At 40.6% G+C, this 17,635-nt stretch overlaps 1 protein-coding gene across 4 annotated transcripts in view; it reads left to right on the forward strand.

Moving 5' to 3' along the window:
• The window catches only part of PITPNB (phosphatidylinositol transfer protein, beta), a 112,100-nt gene that overhangs the window by 24,780 nt on the left and 69,685 nt on the right, over nt 1-17,635 (forward strand). The gene's annotated exons all lie outside the window — the stretch shown is intronic.

The raw sequence follows: 17,635 nt of genomic DNA on the forward strand, positions 1-17,635 counted from the left end.
AGATGTAAATATTTCTACTCCTGGCTTTTGACTTAATAAAAAAATTTCTTTTTCACAAAGACACTTATTCCTCGTGCCAGATTAAGACTCTTGTCTTAGGCTGGACACAGTGGCTTCCACTTGTAATCCCAGCACTTTGGAAGGCCAAAGAGGGAGGATTGCTTGAGCACAGGAGCTTGAGACCAGCCTAGACAACACAGTGAGATCCTGTCTCTAAAAAGAAAAAAACAATTAGCTGGGCATGATGGCATGTACCTGTAATTCCAGCTGCATGGAGAGGCTTAGATGGGAGGATTGCTTGAGTCCAGAAATTTGAGGCTGCAGTGAGCGGTGATCATACCACTGCACCCCAGCCAGGGTGACAGAGTGAGATCCTGTCTCTGGGAAAAAAAAAAGGCCAAGTGCGGTGGCTCACGCCTGTAATCCCAGCACTTTGGGAGGCCAAGGCAGCAGATCACGAGGTCAGGAGATCGAGACTATCCTGGCTAACACAGTGAAACCCCTTCTCTACTAAAAATACAAAAAAATTTAGCCAGGCATGGTGGCGGGTGCCTGTAGTCCCAGCTACTCCGGAGGTTGAGGCAGGAGAATGGCGTGAACCTGGGAGGCAGAGCTTGCAGTGAGCCGAGATTGCGCCACTGTACTCCAGCCTGGGCAACAGAGTGAGACTCTGTCTCAAAAAAAAAAAAAACAAAAAACCCCTGTCTTATCTTGCCAAAGTTTGTGAATATTTAATGTGGTTCTTTTTTTATAGTGTGCTAAGTGCTGATTTGGTTTTACACAGCACATGTAAATACAAGCACTGGTCCTCTTCCTCTAATCTAGAGAACTAAAGCTTTGGAATAAGAGTGGCACCCTTTGTTTTGTCATGGTAAAATACAGTGTGTTCAGCAGGTATCCCCTTCCATTTCTGTTTTTGGTGCTTATTCCCTGAGCTTGAGCAGTGTTGTAAGCTAAACAGAAATAAGTCAAACACTAAATAAATGTCTGGTTTTGCTGTTGAAATTTGAAGGTAAACTTGCCTAAACAAAGGTCCCTGACCTTTTCTCAGAAGTCGCTGGGGTTGAGACTGCCAGCAGTGACCCAGTACCAGGCTGGGCCAGCTCTGCTAGGGCCCCCTTCCTGCTTAGAAGTGTGAGCACTGATAAGGGACTTTTGTTCCAGAAGTTCTTAAATTTTAGTTTTGCTGTGATTTGAAGTTGTTTCAATTTTAGGGATCTTTTCACCTTTGACATTATGTAGAGAGTTTTTTAATCTGTAGAAATGATATCTGTTATGCCCTTTTATTTCTCTTGGTATTGTTTACAGCTAAGATTTACTATATGTGAAAGAATGATGGGAAGAGAAGTAATTGGGAGTAATGAGTGAGTCAGTTAATGATTAGGTCAGGACAGCTTACAAGCCTGGAGCTGCCCATCACTAAAATACCAAGCAGCAGTATGCCACACCAGGATCAGGTGCCCTGGAGAAGGCGTTCCCATTATGTTGTTGGTGTTTGAAAATGCTATAATGACCAAACAAAATGGCTGGACTGACTCAGACTTATGGTCCATAGGTTTGCAGTTTATGTTGTTCACCAGCAGAGTACAAGATACCTTTGGTTTTGCTGGAGGCATAAAAATTCTTTGTTCCTGTCCTCAGGCGAAAATGGGCAGTGTTTACAGGCATGAATGCTGGTGGAAAGAGCAGTGTAAGGGCAGATTGCACAAGAACCCTGGAGGCGCTGGTTCCCATCCCCTCCACCTCAGCACAGACTTCAGAGAGGAGAGGAGGCACTGGATGCATGACAGCAGCACTTGAGATAGGTGCTCCAGGTGGAAGGCACCGCACGTGCAAAGGCTGAGTAGGTAGTTCTGTGTGTGAAAATGGTGATGTTTGGGGTGGATAGCTAGTGAAAAAGACTGGATTGAGCCCAAGTGAGGAGGATCTGTGTTGCGAGGCATGAAGCTTTGACTAAGAGGTGGGCTGAAACTAGGTGGGCTTCAGATTTCCATTCTGAGACTCTGCCACCTGCTGGCTATTTAATCTTGGACAGGTTGGTTAGCCTCTCTTTGCCTGTATTATCTTGTGTAAAATGAGAGTAATTATCTTATAGGATTAAATATCACTTAGAGTATATTAGTCTGTTTTCACACTGCTGTACAGATACTACCCAAGGCTGGGTAATTTATAATGGAAAGAGGTTTAATTCACTCACAGTTCTGCATGACTGGGGAGGCCTTGGGAAACTTACAGTCATGGTGGAAGGGGAATCAGGCACATTTTACATGGCGGCAGGAGAGAGAGGAGGAGGAAGGAGGAACTCCTAAACTGATCTTGTGAGAACTCACTCACTGTCACCAGAACAGGATGGGAGAAACTGTCCCCGATGATCCAATAACCTCCCTTCCTTGACACATGGGGTTTACAGGTCCCTCCATTGACATGTGGTAATTACAATTTGAGATGATATTTGGGTGGTAACACAGAGCCAAATCATATCATAGAGCCAGTGCGTAGTTCAGTAAATGCTAGCTGTAATTGTCATTATTATTAGCTCCATTTGTACAAGAGTTCCGAGAGTCTGTGTTCACACCAAGCATTGTTTGGGGACTAACCACAACCTGCGTATATGTGGTTTTTTGATGTTCATAGCTCCTGTTTCCCATTGTTTTAGAGATTAGTAAGATATAAATTTATTTTAAAGTTTATTGAATTTGCAGGAACTATTTTTTATTGGGATAAAATACACATAACCTAAAATTTACCCTTTTAACCATTTTTAAATGTGCAGTTCAGTGGCATTTAGTACATTAACAGTGTCCTGCAACCATTACCACTGTCTAGCTGCAAAATGTTTTCATCACCTCAGAAGGACAGCCCGTACTCATGAAGAGTCATTCCCTGATTCTCCTTCCCCCTAACCTTTGGCAACTGCTAACCTGTTTTCTGTCTCTTGGGATTTGCCTGTTCTGGATATTTCATATAAATAGAATCATGCAACGCATGGCCTCCGGTGGCTGGCTTCTTTCTTGTGCTTTGCGTTTATTTACAAGATTCGTCTTCATAGTATGTGTCAGTACTTCATTCCTTTCTATGGCTGAATAATATTCCAGTGTGTGGATAGACCACATTTTGTTCATGTATTCATCTGGGTTTTTTTTGTTGTTTTTTTGAGACGGAGTCTTGCTCTGTCGCCCAGGCTGGAGTGCAGTGGCACGATCTTGGCTCACTGCAAGCTCCGCCTCCGGGGTTCATGCCATTCTCCTGCCTCATCCTCCTGAGTAGCTGGGACTACAGGCGCCCGCCACCAAGCCCAGATAACTTTTTGTATTTTTAGTAGAGATGGGGTTTCACCATGTTAGCCAGGATGGTCTCGATCTCCTGACCTCATGATCCTCCTGCCTTGGCCTCCCAAAGTGCTGGGATTATAGGCGTGAACCACTGCACCCGGCCTCATGCATTCATCTGTTGGTGGACATTTGGGTTTTTTCTACCTCTTGGCTGTTGTGACTAATGCTACTGTAAACCTTTGTGTCACAGGAGCTTTTTGTCTAATGTGCTCTCTTAGTTGGAGATAATTAAAGAACTGATATGTAAGGATTATCAGACCTTTTGATGTGGAAAAAAAAATAATTCCAGTATGCACATTTCTCTGTTACAAAAAGAAAGGGAAAGGAGCTTTTTGGTGCAAAGGTGCCCTTGACAGTTTTTAAGCATAGAGCAGAGCATTGAACTTCCAGGGTTGGTGTGGGGTAGGGGGTGGGGCGGTGTTGAAGGCCAGTATGGGTGGTGGCAGGAGAGCTAGGACCAGACCCCCATTTCAGGGAGAGGTGATTGTGAAATCTAGTGGTGCAGGGACCCTGGGTCTGCTCTTTTCTTCTGCACATCATTGTCTGTCCACTTTCCCAGGCATTGACAGCTGCCCCTATGCTCTTATCCCTTTAAGTTTTGCTCCATTGTTTTGGCCTTGACTAGTTAGAGTTTTAAGGTTAGCTTCTATCCCAAACACCTGGACCACCTGGAAGTCATTAATTCTTACCAGATCCAATTTGGTTTTCTGTTGAGTTAATTTGTTCATTTCATTCTGCCCTTTTAGGTAATTTTGTCACTTGAATATTCTAGTCTACAGTGTAGAGAAAAGGCAGAACACATTTACAGTTCTAAAATGCTAATGTTGTCATAGCAATCAATAGTACTGAATGCCTGTGCTGTGTGTACCAGTGCTATGCATACAGCACTGTGGTAACTGTCGAGGATTTGTATAGCACCCACAAGAGACTTACAGTCTTAGCAAGAAAAGCCCAGTACAATAAAGTAGTTAACAAGTGGCAGAGGCTTATAGCATGGTCCAAAGTGCTATAGGATTTCAGAGAAGAGAACAGACGATTTTTAAGAATGCAAAGCCGAAAAGGCTGCAGGGAAGACTCTGACATGAGGATGTGTAGAGTTTTGATGAGTGGAACAATCATTACACTTTTTCCTCTTATACTCGTTGCTCTGACACATTATACATTTATTTCATTTTTCTCTCTCCCTTCCAAGTAGAAATTAAATCTCAGAGTGAAGAGTCTTTGTAACCTTAGCCCATGTCTCCCCAGATCCTATAACGCTGTCTGAAATATAGTAGGTACTCAGTGAATTCCTGTTAATAAATGAATTCATAGGCAAGCAGAATAGAAATGAAGGTGCAGGTGCACCATCTGACATTGAATTGGAGTAGTTTTTCGAGCTGAAGGGACCCTTAGCTACCTAGGCCTCCTTGCATTTAGACTGTGCTTCACATAATCCTAAGAATTTCTTGCCCCCCTCCTCCCTCAGGTTATCAGGATGGAGCAACTAGAATAAGGGGCTGAGTTCCTTCCTGTTCTCCTCTGCCAGCGCAGTTGTGCTTGCTTGTCGTTAGTCTTGGACTGTAAGATTTACTTTGAACACAGTTCTGCAGCTACGGAAAGTTTGGTTTCAGGGCTAACCTCCTGAAGCCCAGATAAGCTAGTATTTCTCATGATCACTTAGCTAATACCAAAAGTGGAAATCCCAATTCTCAGATCAGCTGACTGATTCTTCCCTAGCTCAGGCCTCAGGCCTTGCCGGGGCAGTCACTCTTCGAGCTGCCACTTGAGCATTCTCTACCTCTCCTCACACTGCTCTGCCATGGACCATACCCTGTGCTTTCCTGTTCCAATGCACTACTTGTTCTCGTCTCCTTTCTGGGACTCCTTTCTCTCTGTCCAACATTGACATGTCCTTCATAGGTAGGTCGGAGCTTGCTTGCTCCAGGGAGATTTCTCTCAGGTTGGAATCAGTCTTCCTGTCTGCTGAATTTCAGAAGCTTTTGCTCATTTCATTGGTGTGTTTTGTTCTCTTTGTTTAGCAACCCGTTCTCTTTTTACAGAGTAGGCCCTTCATAAATATCGGTCAGATGAACCTGATGAGCTTAAGAATAATGAGGAAACTAAACACTATGAGCCAAGAGTTTGTACTGGAATACAAAATCAATTTGATGTCCTTTTGATAACACCTGGATTGGCAAGGGATGAGGAAGCAGGCACTCCCATACATTGCCTGTGGGAATATAAATTGGTAGAACTGGTACTAGCCTAGCAGAATTACAAGTGCACAATTAATAGCCTGTTGAACCAGCAAAATTCTGCTTCTGGGAATTGACTCTACCCTCTGTAAAGTGACAGGTGTATAAACGTAAGATCAGAAGTCTAAGTGTTTCTTTATCAATTGGGAACTGATTAAGAACATTATGGCACACTTATATGATGGAGTTCAGTGCAATCATTAAAAGGGAGTGAGCCCTATTTGCACTGATGGAGAATCCTTTTCAAGACAACCTGGAGAGAGAAAGACAAAGAAGTGTGTATAACATGCTTCCATTTGTTATATTAAAAAGAAGAAAAATATGTTTGCTTAGTTATGTATGGATTATCAAGAAGAATGCATAAGATGCTGTTAATAGTGATTTCCCTTAGGAAAGGAATGGGATGGAAGAGTTGAGGTCTGACAGAGATGTGTGCAGTGGATCAGGGGGTAAACTCCTCTCACCAACTGTATATTTTCTGTTGCTGCATAACAGATCACTACATATTTAGTGGCCGGGTAATGTGACCTGATTAGTTTGATTAATAAGGGAATGGCCCACCATTACCTTTGCCACAGTCTGTGACTTAGAAGCGAGTTAGAGGTTCTGCTTGCACTTAATGGGAGGGTGACTTATGGCGGGGAGGGGTTCACTTTAGAATGCATCTGCCATACCAGCAGTCAATGTTTAGTGCCTAAAACTTGCTCCTTAAGGATTGGAGTGACACTGGAATTGAGAACTTAGTAACTGTGAATAGGCCAGCAAGTGGGTGTGGGATTGGGTGGGGGTGGGGCTGCACCCTATGGATTGGGTTGCCTGTTAGACCTGGGGAGGTGGGGTGGGTGGGGATATTGGGGCAGAATCTCCTTCCTAGATTTGCTGAGTGTGCCTTGTTCCAGGGATCAGAGGACAGCTTGTGGAGGCTCAGGTTGTGGGGAATGGTTAATGGCCAGATCCAGATCCTACCCCTTCAGTCAGCCCCAGCTCTTATCCTGCACCTCATCTGGGAGCCTGACTCTCTTGCTTTGTAAACAGGGAATGATCCCCTTTCATGAGACCACCATCATGTCTGGGCCTATGGTAGGAGACTGTGGCTAGAACCTGCGTTTTTCTCAACACTGTTTTTATGACCCAAGGGCAGCACCTTCTGAATGGGAGATCATGTGACTACTGGGAATGCATGTTCCTCTAGTGCACCTGTGTTTAGTGGTAACACCTCACATGCAGAATCTGGTTACCTATGCAGTTGTGAATATCCAGAAGTTAAGTGAATCGCTGTCTATAGTCTTACCCAATTCATGATTTGACCTTTTCTCCCTTACGTGAATGTGTTCGTGGTGATTTGGAAAAAGAAAATTAGGAAGACCTTCTGAAAGTATAGTCATCCTCAAAGTTTGTACTGTGGCACCTTGACTCCTGGAGGTTTTTGTCTCAGTCTGATTTAATCAGTGATTTTTCATTCTGTACTTAATGACCTCTGGTTTTTCTTGAGTGAGCTAATTTAGAAAAAAAACAAGTTAAATGGTTGAGTTTCTTTCATATTACTTGCTTTTAAAAAGAAAGAAAACAGCAGCATTATTCAGTTTGAGTGAATCAGTAGGCAAGTCCTCAGAGTTAGGACAAACATGAAATAGTTTCATGTTTTCATCTTGGAGCACAGCTATTTGGTTTCCTTGCTGTGTTGTAGAAACTAAGAATTTGAAACTCCACCTGGTGGGGGCTTTCTGTCACTGCAGGTGGATTTAATACAAATGCAGCCCCAAGTATTTTAATTCAGAGTGATTGTTGATTTAAGATTTAACTCTCTCAGCTAGATTGTCAGGTGACTTGTATACCGCTCTTATAGATTTGCTGTCTTTGGTAATGTTTATGAACTATACTTCACCATGCAGAGAAGAGATGCGATTTGACTCATGGCGTAACTGAATACTTGGGTGGATGCTTTGATGTGTTTACATAATTGGAGGGTGACATTGTCACAGTAACTCTAGGAACAAGGATTTGTTTTAAAAATCTGCCAGTGTGACCCAGGGTCACAGAGTTGTTTGCTACAGAAATCATATGTATTTAAATGTATGAGCCATTAGGGCTTTTTGTTGATGGCTTGTGGGAAGTCTGTATATGACTATTGTTTTAGCTACTGTTCTCTGTAATTTTCTAGAAGCTTCATTACTTCCTGATGAAACAAGCCAAGTAGTCTGGGATTTCTGCATAATGTCCCCACTTAATATCTTTTGTTCCTTTAGAATGTATCTACCTACTGTGGGAAACGGATTTCCTGTTTCAAGAGAAAGTGGCATTGTAGCGAAGTGTTATTAAGGTATTATATCCTTTAAGAAGGAAGAGTCCTGCCTGTCATCCCAGCGGTCACAGAGTACACTGTGCTCCAGCAGGACACACCTCACACTCTCTCCATCCTCAGACCCCCTTGTTTTAAACCCAGGCATCGCTTCTAAAAGTCTTCCTCAGTAAGCTAGATGCCTCTTGGTGGTCAGGATTGTACTATACTCATCATTTCTGTTTCCAGGACCTAGCAAGATGCAGGATGCATGGCGTGGAGTAAGCTCTTCCATAAAGGTTTGGTAGATCAGATGTTTTTTCTCTCTAGTATTAAAAAAAAAGAAGAAGAAAAGGCTTTTGGGAGGAGTTGAAGTTTTTGTTGTTCAAATAGTAGATGAAAAAATAAAATGCTACTTTAATTCTTTCTTTAGTAATTCTAGATAAGATATATATTATGTGCCTTAAATTCTAAAAATTTTGGCCAGACACAGTGGCTCACACCTGCAATTCCAGCATTTTGAGAGGCTGAGGCAGGAAGATTGCTTGAGTTCAGGAGTTTGAGGCTACGGTGAGCTATGATCATGCCACTGTACTCCAGCCTGGGCGACAGACTGTCTCAAGAAAATAAAATTTCTGAATATTGTTTCTAAATGAGCAAATACCATTTTGGTCAGATTAAAAAGTGTTTTGGTTAGATCAAATTGTGGTAAGAGCCAGGAGTATCCAGCATAAAACACCGCAGTGTAAGTTTTAAAGTTTTTTAATTTCTAAAGTTGTCTCTGATACACAACCACTGTAAAAAGTTTAGGATTCCTTAAATGTCCTGATGAAATGCACATGCATATCTTCAGCACATTTCCAAAATATACACAAATGAGTCAGTTGACATCTGCTTCTGCTTTTTTTTTTTTTAAGGTATAAATTTGAATCTGGCTCTTTTTAATCATCTCCAGCACTTTGTCTAAGTAGCTTTCCATGATTTGTATACAAAAGTCACTTCCCGGGAGAGGAAGACTCTTTAAAGTGTAAGCTGAAGTATACACATGATTAACATCAGAGAGACCTTCGTTTTTGGAAGTAATTTGAAAGAAAATGAGCATGGTTTAGGAAAAAAAAAGAAATTGGAACCACATTTTTAGATATTTATGTGTAACAAGAAAGGATTATATCAGCCTTCCTCTATAGTACATACTATGTGACTTTATTTGTATAATTTTCAAGGTACTTTTTAAGTAGAAACAATGTTTAATTCAAAATTTTAAGGCTTACATGCCTAAAAGTGATGCATCTTAACATCTGAGTGTTTTTTACATGTTAATAATGAGGAAATATTAATGATATAAAAGCATTAAATTGTTTGGGACTTGCAGTTTAAAAATCTGGATCTATTTAATATTAAAATGAAGCAAATTTAAAAGAGGGAATGAAATTTTTCCCCTCATCTTTCAGCATGTTTGAGTGTAATGCTTCAATTCATGGTGAAATTTTTCCTAAATGAGATGGTTCAAGATCAAGCATTAGCATTGTGTGACCACAGTGCCATGACCATAGCATTTCAGCATCACCAAGGATGATGTTCCTGAAAGGAAGAGACACAAGCTAGAAACTCATATGCCATATTGGTTTTGGGTCACAGAATGTGCAGGGTATGCTCTGATTGATAGGGAACTTCCCTGTAGTGTAGGAGGGGCCCCTGTTTTGTGGGCTATCACAGTAAGTTTGTGGTGTTCCTAAGATAAAGCTCAGAGTTCATTCATATCACGTCCATCTTTTTGTCCTTTTTAACTTCACCCGAGTTGTTACTCTCATGTGCCTCTTCCTTACCTGCCCATGAATATAATTTCCACTGTCATATTTACCCAAAATCTCCATCCTTTTTTCTGGTACCTTTCCTCATTTGCAAATGTCCCCCCCTAGGGGGTAATGGGGACACAATTATGGGCTTCAAGGGTGCTACATCCCTTCTGCAGCCCCCCTGCCTGCCCCAGGCAGCCAGCCTTCCCTCCCTACACTGTGGTCCTTGGATTGTTGCTGCTGTTGAGACTCTGGACCAGTCTGCAACATCTCTTTCCAGCAGAAACACTTCATGCAAGCAGCTTTTTCAGCACCAGCTTCTGTGGCAAAGCTGTGGGTCCACTCACTAGTCACATTTTTTTCCTTAATACCCCAGAGGACGCAGGCACTCCCAAGTGGGAGGATGAGGCTGCTGATAATCAGCTCAGCCTCCTTTGCAACACCTCTGCTGAGTCCAGCTCACTCACACCTCCCCGGTCGTGTCCCCAGTTTGGTCTCCTTTGGAGACCACAGTCATTAGGCAGGTCTGTACATGCATGAGTCGGAGTTGTGGGCTGGGTCTGTCCACTAGTCCAGTTCTCTGAAGATTGCACGGAAGTTAAGAGGTGGTTCTTTTTAGAGCCCCTGAGGGTCACTGGGGAGCATTTTTGGCTAACTTCAGAGCTTGCCTGTCAAAGCCTTTATTAGGACTCAAGCCAAAACCCTGAGTCCCTTTGCATTCAAGTGTGGTCTGCCCACAGGCAGCTTATTAGGAATGCAAATTTGTTGCCCCCTCCCTGTTTAGAATCTTTGGAGTAGGGCTCAGGGCTCTTTCTAGCCCTCCAGGCAATTCCTGTGCATGCCCACCTTTGAGAAGCTGCATTCTAGTATACATTATTAATGGTGAAGATTGTAGCGCAGGCACTCTTCTAGGATTTTGGAAGCAGAAGGAATCTCAGTTGGAGGCCATGCATGGTACAACAGTGTTCCCCTCAATCTTTATTTATACTGTTAAAGAATTTGTAGCCCAGGGAACTGCTGTAACTCCTCAGCCATGTAAGCAGTGGAAGGGGAGCCAGGACTCTAATGCAGAGCTGCTGATTTTATTTTTGTCATTCTAGAACAACTTTTGCTATGTGATGTTTCTTCCTTTACAATATGTTAAGAGCATTCTTAATTTACTTGAAGGAAGCAGGCAGCACCTGTTCTTCCATCCGTCTTCTCTAGTCCCCTGAAACCTCAGTTTTTATCAGTAGTCTTGGTCACCTCCTCCCACAACTGCTGACCTCTGATGTATTTTGAAGTTCGCATACGTGCAATAGAGTAAAAGGATTGGACACCCAAAGATGTGTTTTGGTGTGGGTACTTACAGGGAACACCACTCATACGTTTTCTCATTTGTTCATTTAATAAACATTGGAACTTACTATTTGTTCCGTGTTGCTGTGGTGAATCTTTCTCCAGTTAAAGGAACAATTGTATCTGTCTAAAGAGAGTGTGAGATTCTTAATCACGGACATGCTAAAGTGTGTCAAAGTGACTTACAAGTTCCAACTGTTGGTTGTGTAGTATGTGAGTGCTCCTTCACCAAAGGGTTTTTTTTCCTTACAGCTGATACAGACCAGCGCTGGGCACCAGGCTGCAGCCATAGTCAAAGTTCAAAGACTAATCAGAGCCACGAGTTTTGGAGTTTTGCAATTTACTAAATGAACAGCCATTTTAATTGCTTGTCAAAGGACTCAACAATGGGATTGTTGGGCTCATCTAAACTGTTTCTGAGCAGCTTGTAGAAGTCTCAGGTGAATATTTTTAAGGATTGCGATGTCAAAGAAAATGAATTGGTTTTTAAAGTTTGTACTTTTTGCTTGTTCTTTATTTCGTGAGTATGTCTTGGTAGGAAGAACAGTGTCCTGTTTTAGTTGAGGGCAGGAATATACTAAGCCAGTACCTGTTTTTTTGAAATATCAGTTGCCTTTGGGAATGAACATAAATGATTTGCTTTTCTGTACATTAGTTCTTTTTACTTTGAACATACCATTCCATTATTTGAGTTTTTTAGTGAGCAACCTGACACTTCTTGTTTTTATTGTTTAAAAAAAAGATATTTTGCTCTTTTTAAACATACTATTTTCTAAAAGTTGGCAAACTGATGAAACTGGGTTTAATTTATTTGGATTGAATCTTCGGGGCATGTAAGTTTTGGTCAAACCTTAAGCAGTGCTTGTTTCTTGTGCTCTCAGAAGGATTTGGTGTATCTTTTCTTTTGATCATACAGTCTCCGAGACAGTGCCCAGGTGTTGCATACTTGAGTAGATAGTCTTGGTAACACGTGCTTTACTGCACTGTCTTTAGAAACACTTTCTAATTGTACTCTCTAAATAATCTTTATAATATTAAAACTTTTTTCTTTTCAAAATTAAAAAGAATGATGGAACATGACCAGAAAGAGTTAAATATTGGTTGAAGCCATGTGAAGTGGTTAATATTTGTAAGCTTTTGAGCTCCAAATATGACATTTTCTTATGGGTGAGCCTAATACATCCTCCAAATTAATTTTTGGTAGATGATACCCTAAATGGTCAGCAGTCCTTTGGTTCTCCCTCACAGCTTTCAAGAAACTCCTGTGTTTTAGATGTTACATTTGTTCCAACTGCTGCTGCTTATTTCCTAAGAAGGGCTTTCTGCTTCTTGGAGCTGTGCAGTGGCTACCCAGCTCTTTAGACTGAAAAGAGCTTTTGTTTATTAGAAGTCTGTGGCTGAGATCCAGCCAGTCCTAGCCGGACCTATGGTTGCCAAATGCTGCTTTGGTTGTTTTCTTCGGCATGAGCAGACACACACTTGATCTCGGTAGAGTACCATGTCCTTTTGCTGTTAAAATGAACCTAGACATTCATTTCTGTCTTACAAATGTGTTACTTATCACTAAGGTATGTGATCCAAAAACTCTTTATTAAGATGTATGCATACTAAAAACATGAGAATTGTGACCCAACTCCTAACTCGAGATGAATGCATGTGATAATAGCTTTCCTGAACTTAGGGGGAAAGCACCTCAAATACGCGTTTTGAGGTAGCAGTGATTTTGCTTATGCTTAAGAAATTTCTGTTTGTCAAACGCTTGTCTCATCTCGCCTTTATTGCACTGTGAAACAGACTGTTGTCAAGGTCTTTTGTAGTAAGTTAGAGATTTTTTCCCCCCATCTTCAAAGAAGATATAAATAAATGTAGGCATGGTTTCTATTAAAAAGAAATGTGAAAATGTTTCCTACATTATTCTACTGCCTTACATGGTCACACACTTTCAGATCATTTCCAGTAGTAGATTTAGAGAATGTCCACTATATTTGAAGGCATGGTTGGATAGCAGTGCCCTCTTGTGGGAAAACAACATATTGCTCATGTTGTGCTTGCTTTAAACATTAGCAAGGATTTTAAAATTTTATTAACTGGATGCAGTGGCTCACGCCTGTGATCCCAGCACTTTGGGATGCTGAGGCAGGTAGATCACCTAAGTTGGAAGTTTGAGACCATCCTGACCAACATGGAGAAACCCCGTCTCTACTAAAAATGCAAAATTAGCTGAGTGTGGTGGCACATTCCTGTAATCCCAGCTACTCGGGAAGCTGAGGCAGGAGAATTGCTTGAACCAGGGAGGCGGAAGTTGCAGTGAGCTGAGATCACGCCATTGCACTCTAGCCTGGACAACAAGAGGGAAGCTCTGTCTCAGAAAAAAAAAAAAAAAAAAGATGTGTACAAGCATGTTTTGTACAAAATGCTTTTTCACTAGAACCCATTATTAATTTAAGGTTTATTCCTAATTTCTTCCATGTTTTAAAAGTAAAAAGAGCGGGGAGGGTAATGGAGATGATGGGGGTGTGAATAGGATTTGCTCTAGTTCCTTGGATGGGGGATGAAATTCTCTGAGAGCCAGAAAATGTTTTTGAGCAGCTCATGGCAGATATTTTTAAAGAAATAAGTATAAACAGCTCCAAGTCAAGTTTTTAAAGTTTTTATATTTCTTATAAAAGCCCCTTTTCAGTGTAAACTCTTTTTAAGGGAAGGCTCTCTAGGCTGAGAGGGAGCAAGCATCCCTTCAGGTACTTGAGTATAATCAAATGGTAGAGTGTAAATCGCATTTTTGCAATAAAGGATCATGATTGGCTTTGGTGTCAGACAGGGTGGCATCTGAGTCCTCAGGAGTTCTTCTGCTAAGCGATGGTGGACTCTGGCAAAGAATTTCACATCCTTGCCCCTAGTGGTGGTGATAGTCCAGTACCTTTTTTTCAAGTTTTTGAGCCTTAACTGGAAGAATGTGGGTGCCTGCCACATAAGTGTGTGCTTCAAAATGGTAGCAGAAATGATTTTGTTTATTGGATTTTGTTCTTACTGTAAAAAAAGTTTACTTTTTTTCATATTTTCACTTTTTCATAATTAATATTTGTTAACTGAATGCTAATGAATTAAATGGAATCTTGGGACTTAGAAGCTGCAGGCGAAATCATGAACTAACATTCAGAGTGAGAGAGGGCTCACTATGAATTTCTAATAGGGTGTTTTCCCCCATTTCAGTTTAAGGAAATTGATATAATTTGGTCAGTGATTTACTATCATTTAAGGAAACATGCATTTTTGTAAGTAAAACTTTTCTAAACGTATCACTTACATTTCAGATATATGCAGTATAATTTTAAAATATATAATGTTTAACAAGTACCTTTATGGAATCAACTTGTTTGTTAAAACTCATTTCATTGGTGTATAGAGTTTGAAATACCTTCATTTTTAAGAGCTATAATATATAAACATATACTAGTAATAAATACAATATTACAATAATAAATATATTGTATATTTGTGCATGAACTGCCCAAAGCAGTAACCCATCTCCCCTGAGGAGAGTGCTGGGGTGTAGCCCATGGGCAGCGGCTTAAGGCAGCTCACTAGCTCCTGTAGCTCTGGGCTATACAGGAATCTCAAGAGCTTGCTCCGTTGGGCCTCACTTTCCCATCTTATCTCGGAGCACAGCTATTTGGTTTCCTTGCTGTGTTGTAGGATATGGAGTGTGTCACATAGCCATCTGGTTGTAACTTTTTTTCAGGGCTGACATTCTGATTTCTTTCTCTATTAATTTGTATCCTTCCAAAGGCTTTAGGGGTCTGCCTTCATAAACATGACAATGTTGGTGATAAGGATAAGATCAGAAAGAATGGAGTGAGTGATTAGTTGTCCTCTAGCCTAGCGGTACTGTAGATGGAGCAACCTCATGTGGATCACAGTGGCAACACAGCGTAGAGCTATTGACAACCCCTGCCACCCTCCCCACCACGCACATGCCAGGCTCACCCCCACTATCTCAGGACACTATGGAGGGTCTCTGTGAGATCAAAAAGATTACCCAAAAAAAGTGTAAAAGTGTTCTGTTCAGGGGTGTAGATTTGACTGCATTTCTCAGTTCTCAATACAGTTGTTTAAAATTCAGCTTTTAGGATTCATTGGTGGCAAGCCAGTAAGGTTTAATGAGAGGGCTGAATTATAGAATATTTTTTAATGCAGTTTTGTCCCTCTGAGGTACATTCAGTAACAGAAACTAGGCCAACAAGTTATTGACAATTAGTGGTCCTTTGGGAATCTGCTTTAATGAATAGATAAGAATGATTTGTAATTAGCATAATAATTATATGCAAATGAATGCTTCTGAATTGCTCTAAAACACTTCTGAACTGTTTAAACAGCCCTCCTGAGATCTTGTTACTCTATTAATTTGTGTAGCAAATGTTTTTTTCATAGATCATGCAAAGATAAACTTCAGCCCAGCCCCTGTCCGAATGATTATGTATTCCAAGGTGGTAGGACCTGAATTAATGAGATTTACTTATACTATATTAATGGTACTCTGTGGGAACCTGAAAGGTTGAGGAGTCACTAGGGAGATGTAATTAAAAATAGAAAAGAAAGCTGCTTATTTGAAAATAACTGTTGAAATCAGTTTCTTAAACAAGTTAGTAAATGTTATTTCTCTTTACACCTCTGTTATTTGCTTTTGCAAAATTTAATGCAAACATTTTTTTAAAAATGGGCTTACTCTTTGGAGTCTCGCTTGAATTTTGTCAGCTCGAGTTACTCGTTTTGGCATTAGGGTCAACAGTGATAGGATCCAGGAGCTCATTTAGGTGCCCCAATACTGGAAAATTCAGGGCAGTGCTAATCAATGATGATTGTTATTTATCTTCATATTTAATTCAGCTTTATCCTCCATCCTGGGCTTTATTTTTAGGATGTGATTAGAGGAAATAAACCTTGCTAAGTTGAGCTGCAATACCCATGCATTTAAACTTAATGATTATCTTTGAGCTATTTTAATAGATACCTAATTAATCATTGTATGCTAAAGGAAAGCATTTTATATAGCAGACTGCAGGATCCTAATCTCTCTCTCAAGCTTTTATGTTTACCCAATAAAACACCCCCTCTCCACAGGGTGGAAAATAGGGGTTGATCTTTTATAAGCAGGTGCCAAGAAGTTGCTAATGCTTGTGGTTTGGGTACTCTTTTTCCTTAGTTTACACTTTGCCTCACCTCTGGTAACCCATGCTTGGTTATTTAAGCAATTTCTGGTGTCTGGAGCTCATCTCAATTTTTCCACAAGCTGTCAAGAAACTCTACCAGCCTGCCCCCCACCTCCTACTCACTTCCCCATTCATAATTAGGAGTTAAATCTGGGCTCAGGGACATTTAGTTTGGCTCAGCACAGACAGATTTTGTACTTTCATTTTTGGGGGCAGCCACTATGTTCAAAGATTCACAAAACTAATATTCTTTGTATTCGAAATGAATCTGGTTTCTATTGAGAGTTTCTGTTGAGATCTGTAGTGAGCAACAGATGTACACCCAAGAGGTAGCACAACTTTAGTATTCCAGTGACAGAAAACAGTTATTTATAAGAAATTAATGAGTGTATTCTGTGGCTCCAGTGTGGAGCCTCAGTAATCCATTTATTTACCATATTATATTTTATTTTGTTCTCCAAAGGGTATCCTGCCTGTTTTTCTTAAATAAGAGTTTTCAATTAAATAGAGTTGTATTAACACTAATCCGAATATACCTTATGCTGATACCATTGTATTTTTTCGTTGTTCAGGCACTATTATTGGTGGAGCAAGTAGTGTCTAGGGATATTACGCCTAACTTGATAATGATGGTTTTACTAAGCCCTTATCCTGGCCAGGCCTCTGGGCATTATACAGATAATTAAAATTGAATCATAAAAAATTTTAAACACAATGCACCTTAGCAATAAGATTTTTCTACTTTTAAACATGATTTTAAAACCTATTTTAAAAATGCATTTCCTTAGCCTGGTGAATTTGCTCTCTTTTTTTCCCAAGGATTACAGAAAGTGCATAGCAAATTCAGCCTTCAGAATACCCAGGAGCTGAAGACTCAAGTAGGCTACAGCTGTCTTCACCCACAGTATTCTAAAAGAACTAATGAGATGAGAAGTCTGCAGCTGGTGGCAAGCACAATAAACCATGAGCCAAGGGCTTCTCTTCATCAGAGCCTCCCCTTTCCCCATGGGATCCCAAAGGAGACAGAATACTAACAAAGCCAGCAGGCTGTCTCATTCCACACTATTGCTCATTTGCAGCTATAATTGGTAGCTGAGGTTGCATTCTGTATGCTGAAACTGTCATACATGAAGGAATATATTTGTTCATTGTGATACGGACATAAATCGTTCAGTTTTCAGATATAGCAAGACCAAACTAGATACCCAACAGTGAAAATGTAGCAAAGAAGATACTGTTCAAAAAATTAGGTGTTTGTTGTGGAAATACAAAACTGAGGTTGTTAAAAAGCTACTTCCTGCTTCTTAATATCTTGCCACTTAATTCAGCTGATTAAACATTTACATATTCTTCGTATTCAAACTAATGTAAAACAGAAATTCCTAGGTTTTGACAAGATTCATTATTCTCATCTTTCAAGGTTAAAGTGCTATTGTTAATAATTGGG

The sequence above is a fragment of the Colobus angolensis genome, unplaced genomic scaffold (assembly GCF_000951035.1).
Source record: "Colobus angolensis palliatus isolate OR3802 unplaced genomic scaffold, Cang.pa_1.0 Scaffold139, whole genome shotgun sequence".
NCBI lineage: Eukaryota > Metazoa > Chordata > Mammalia > Primates > Cercopithecidae > Colobus > Colobus angolensis.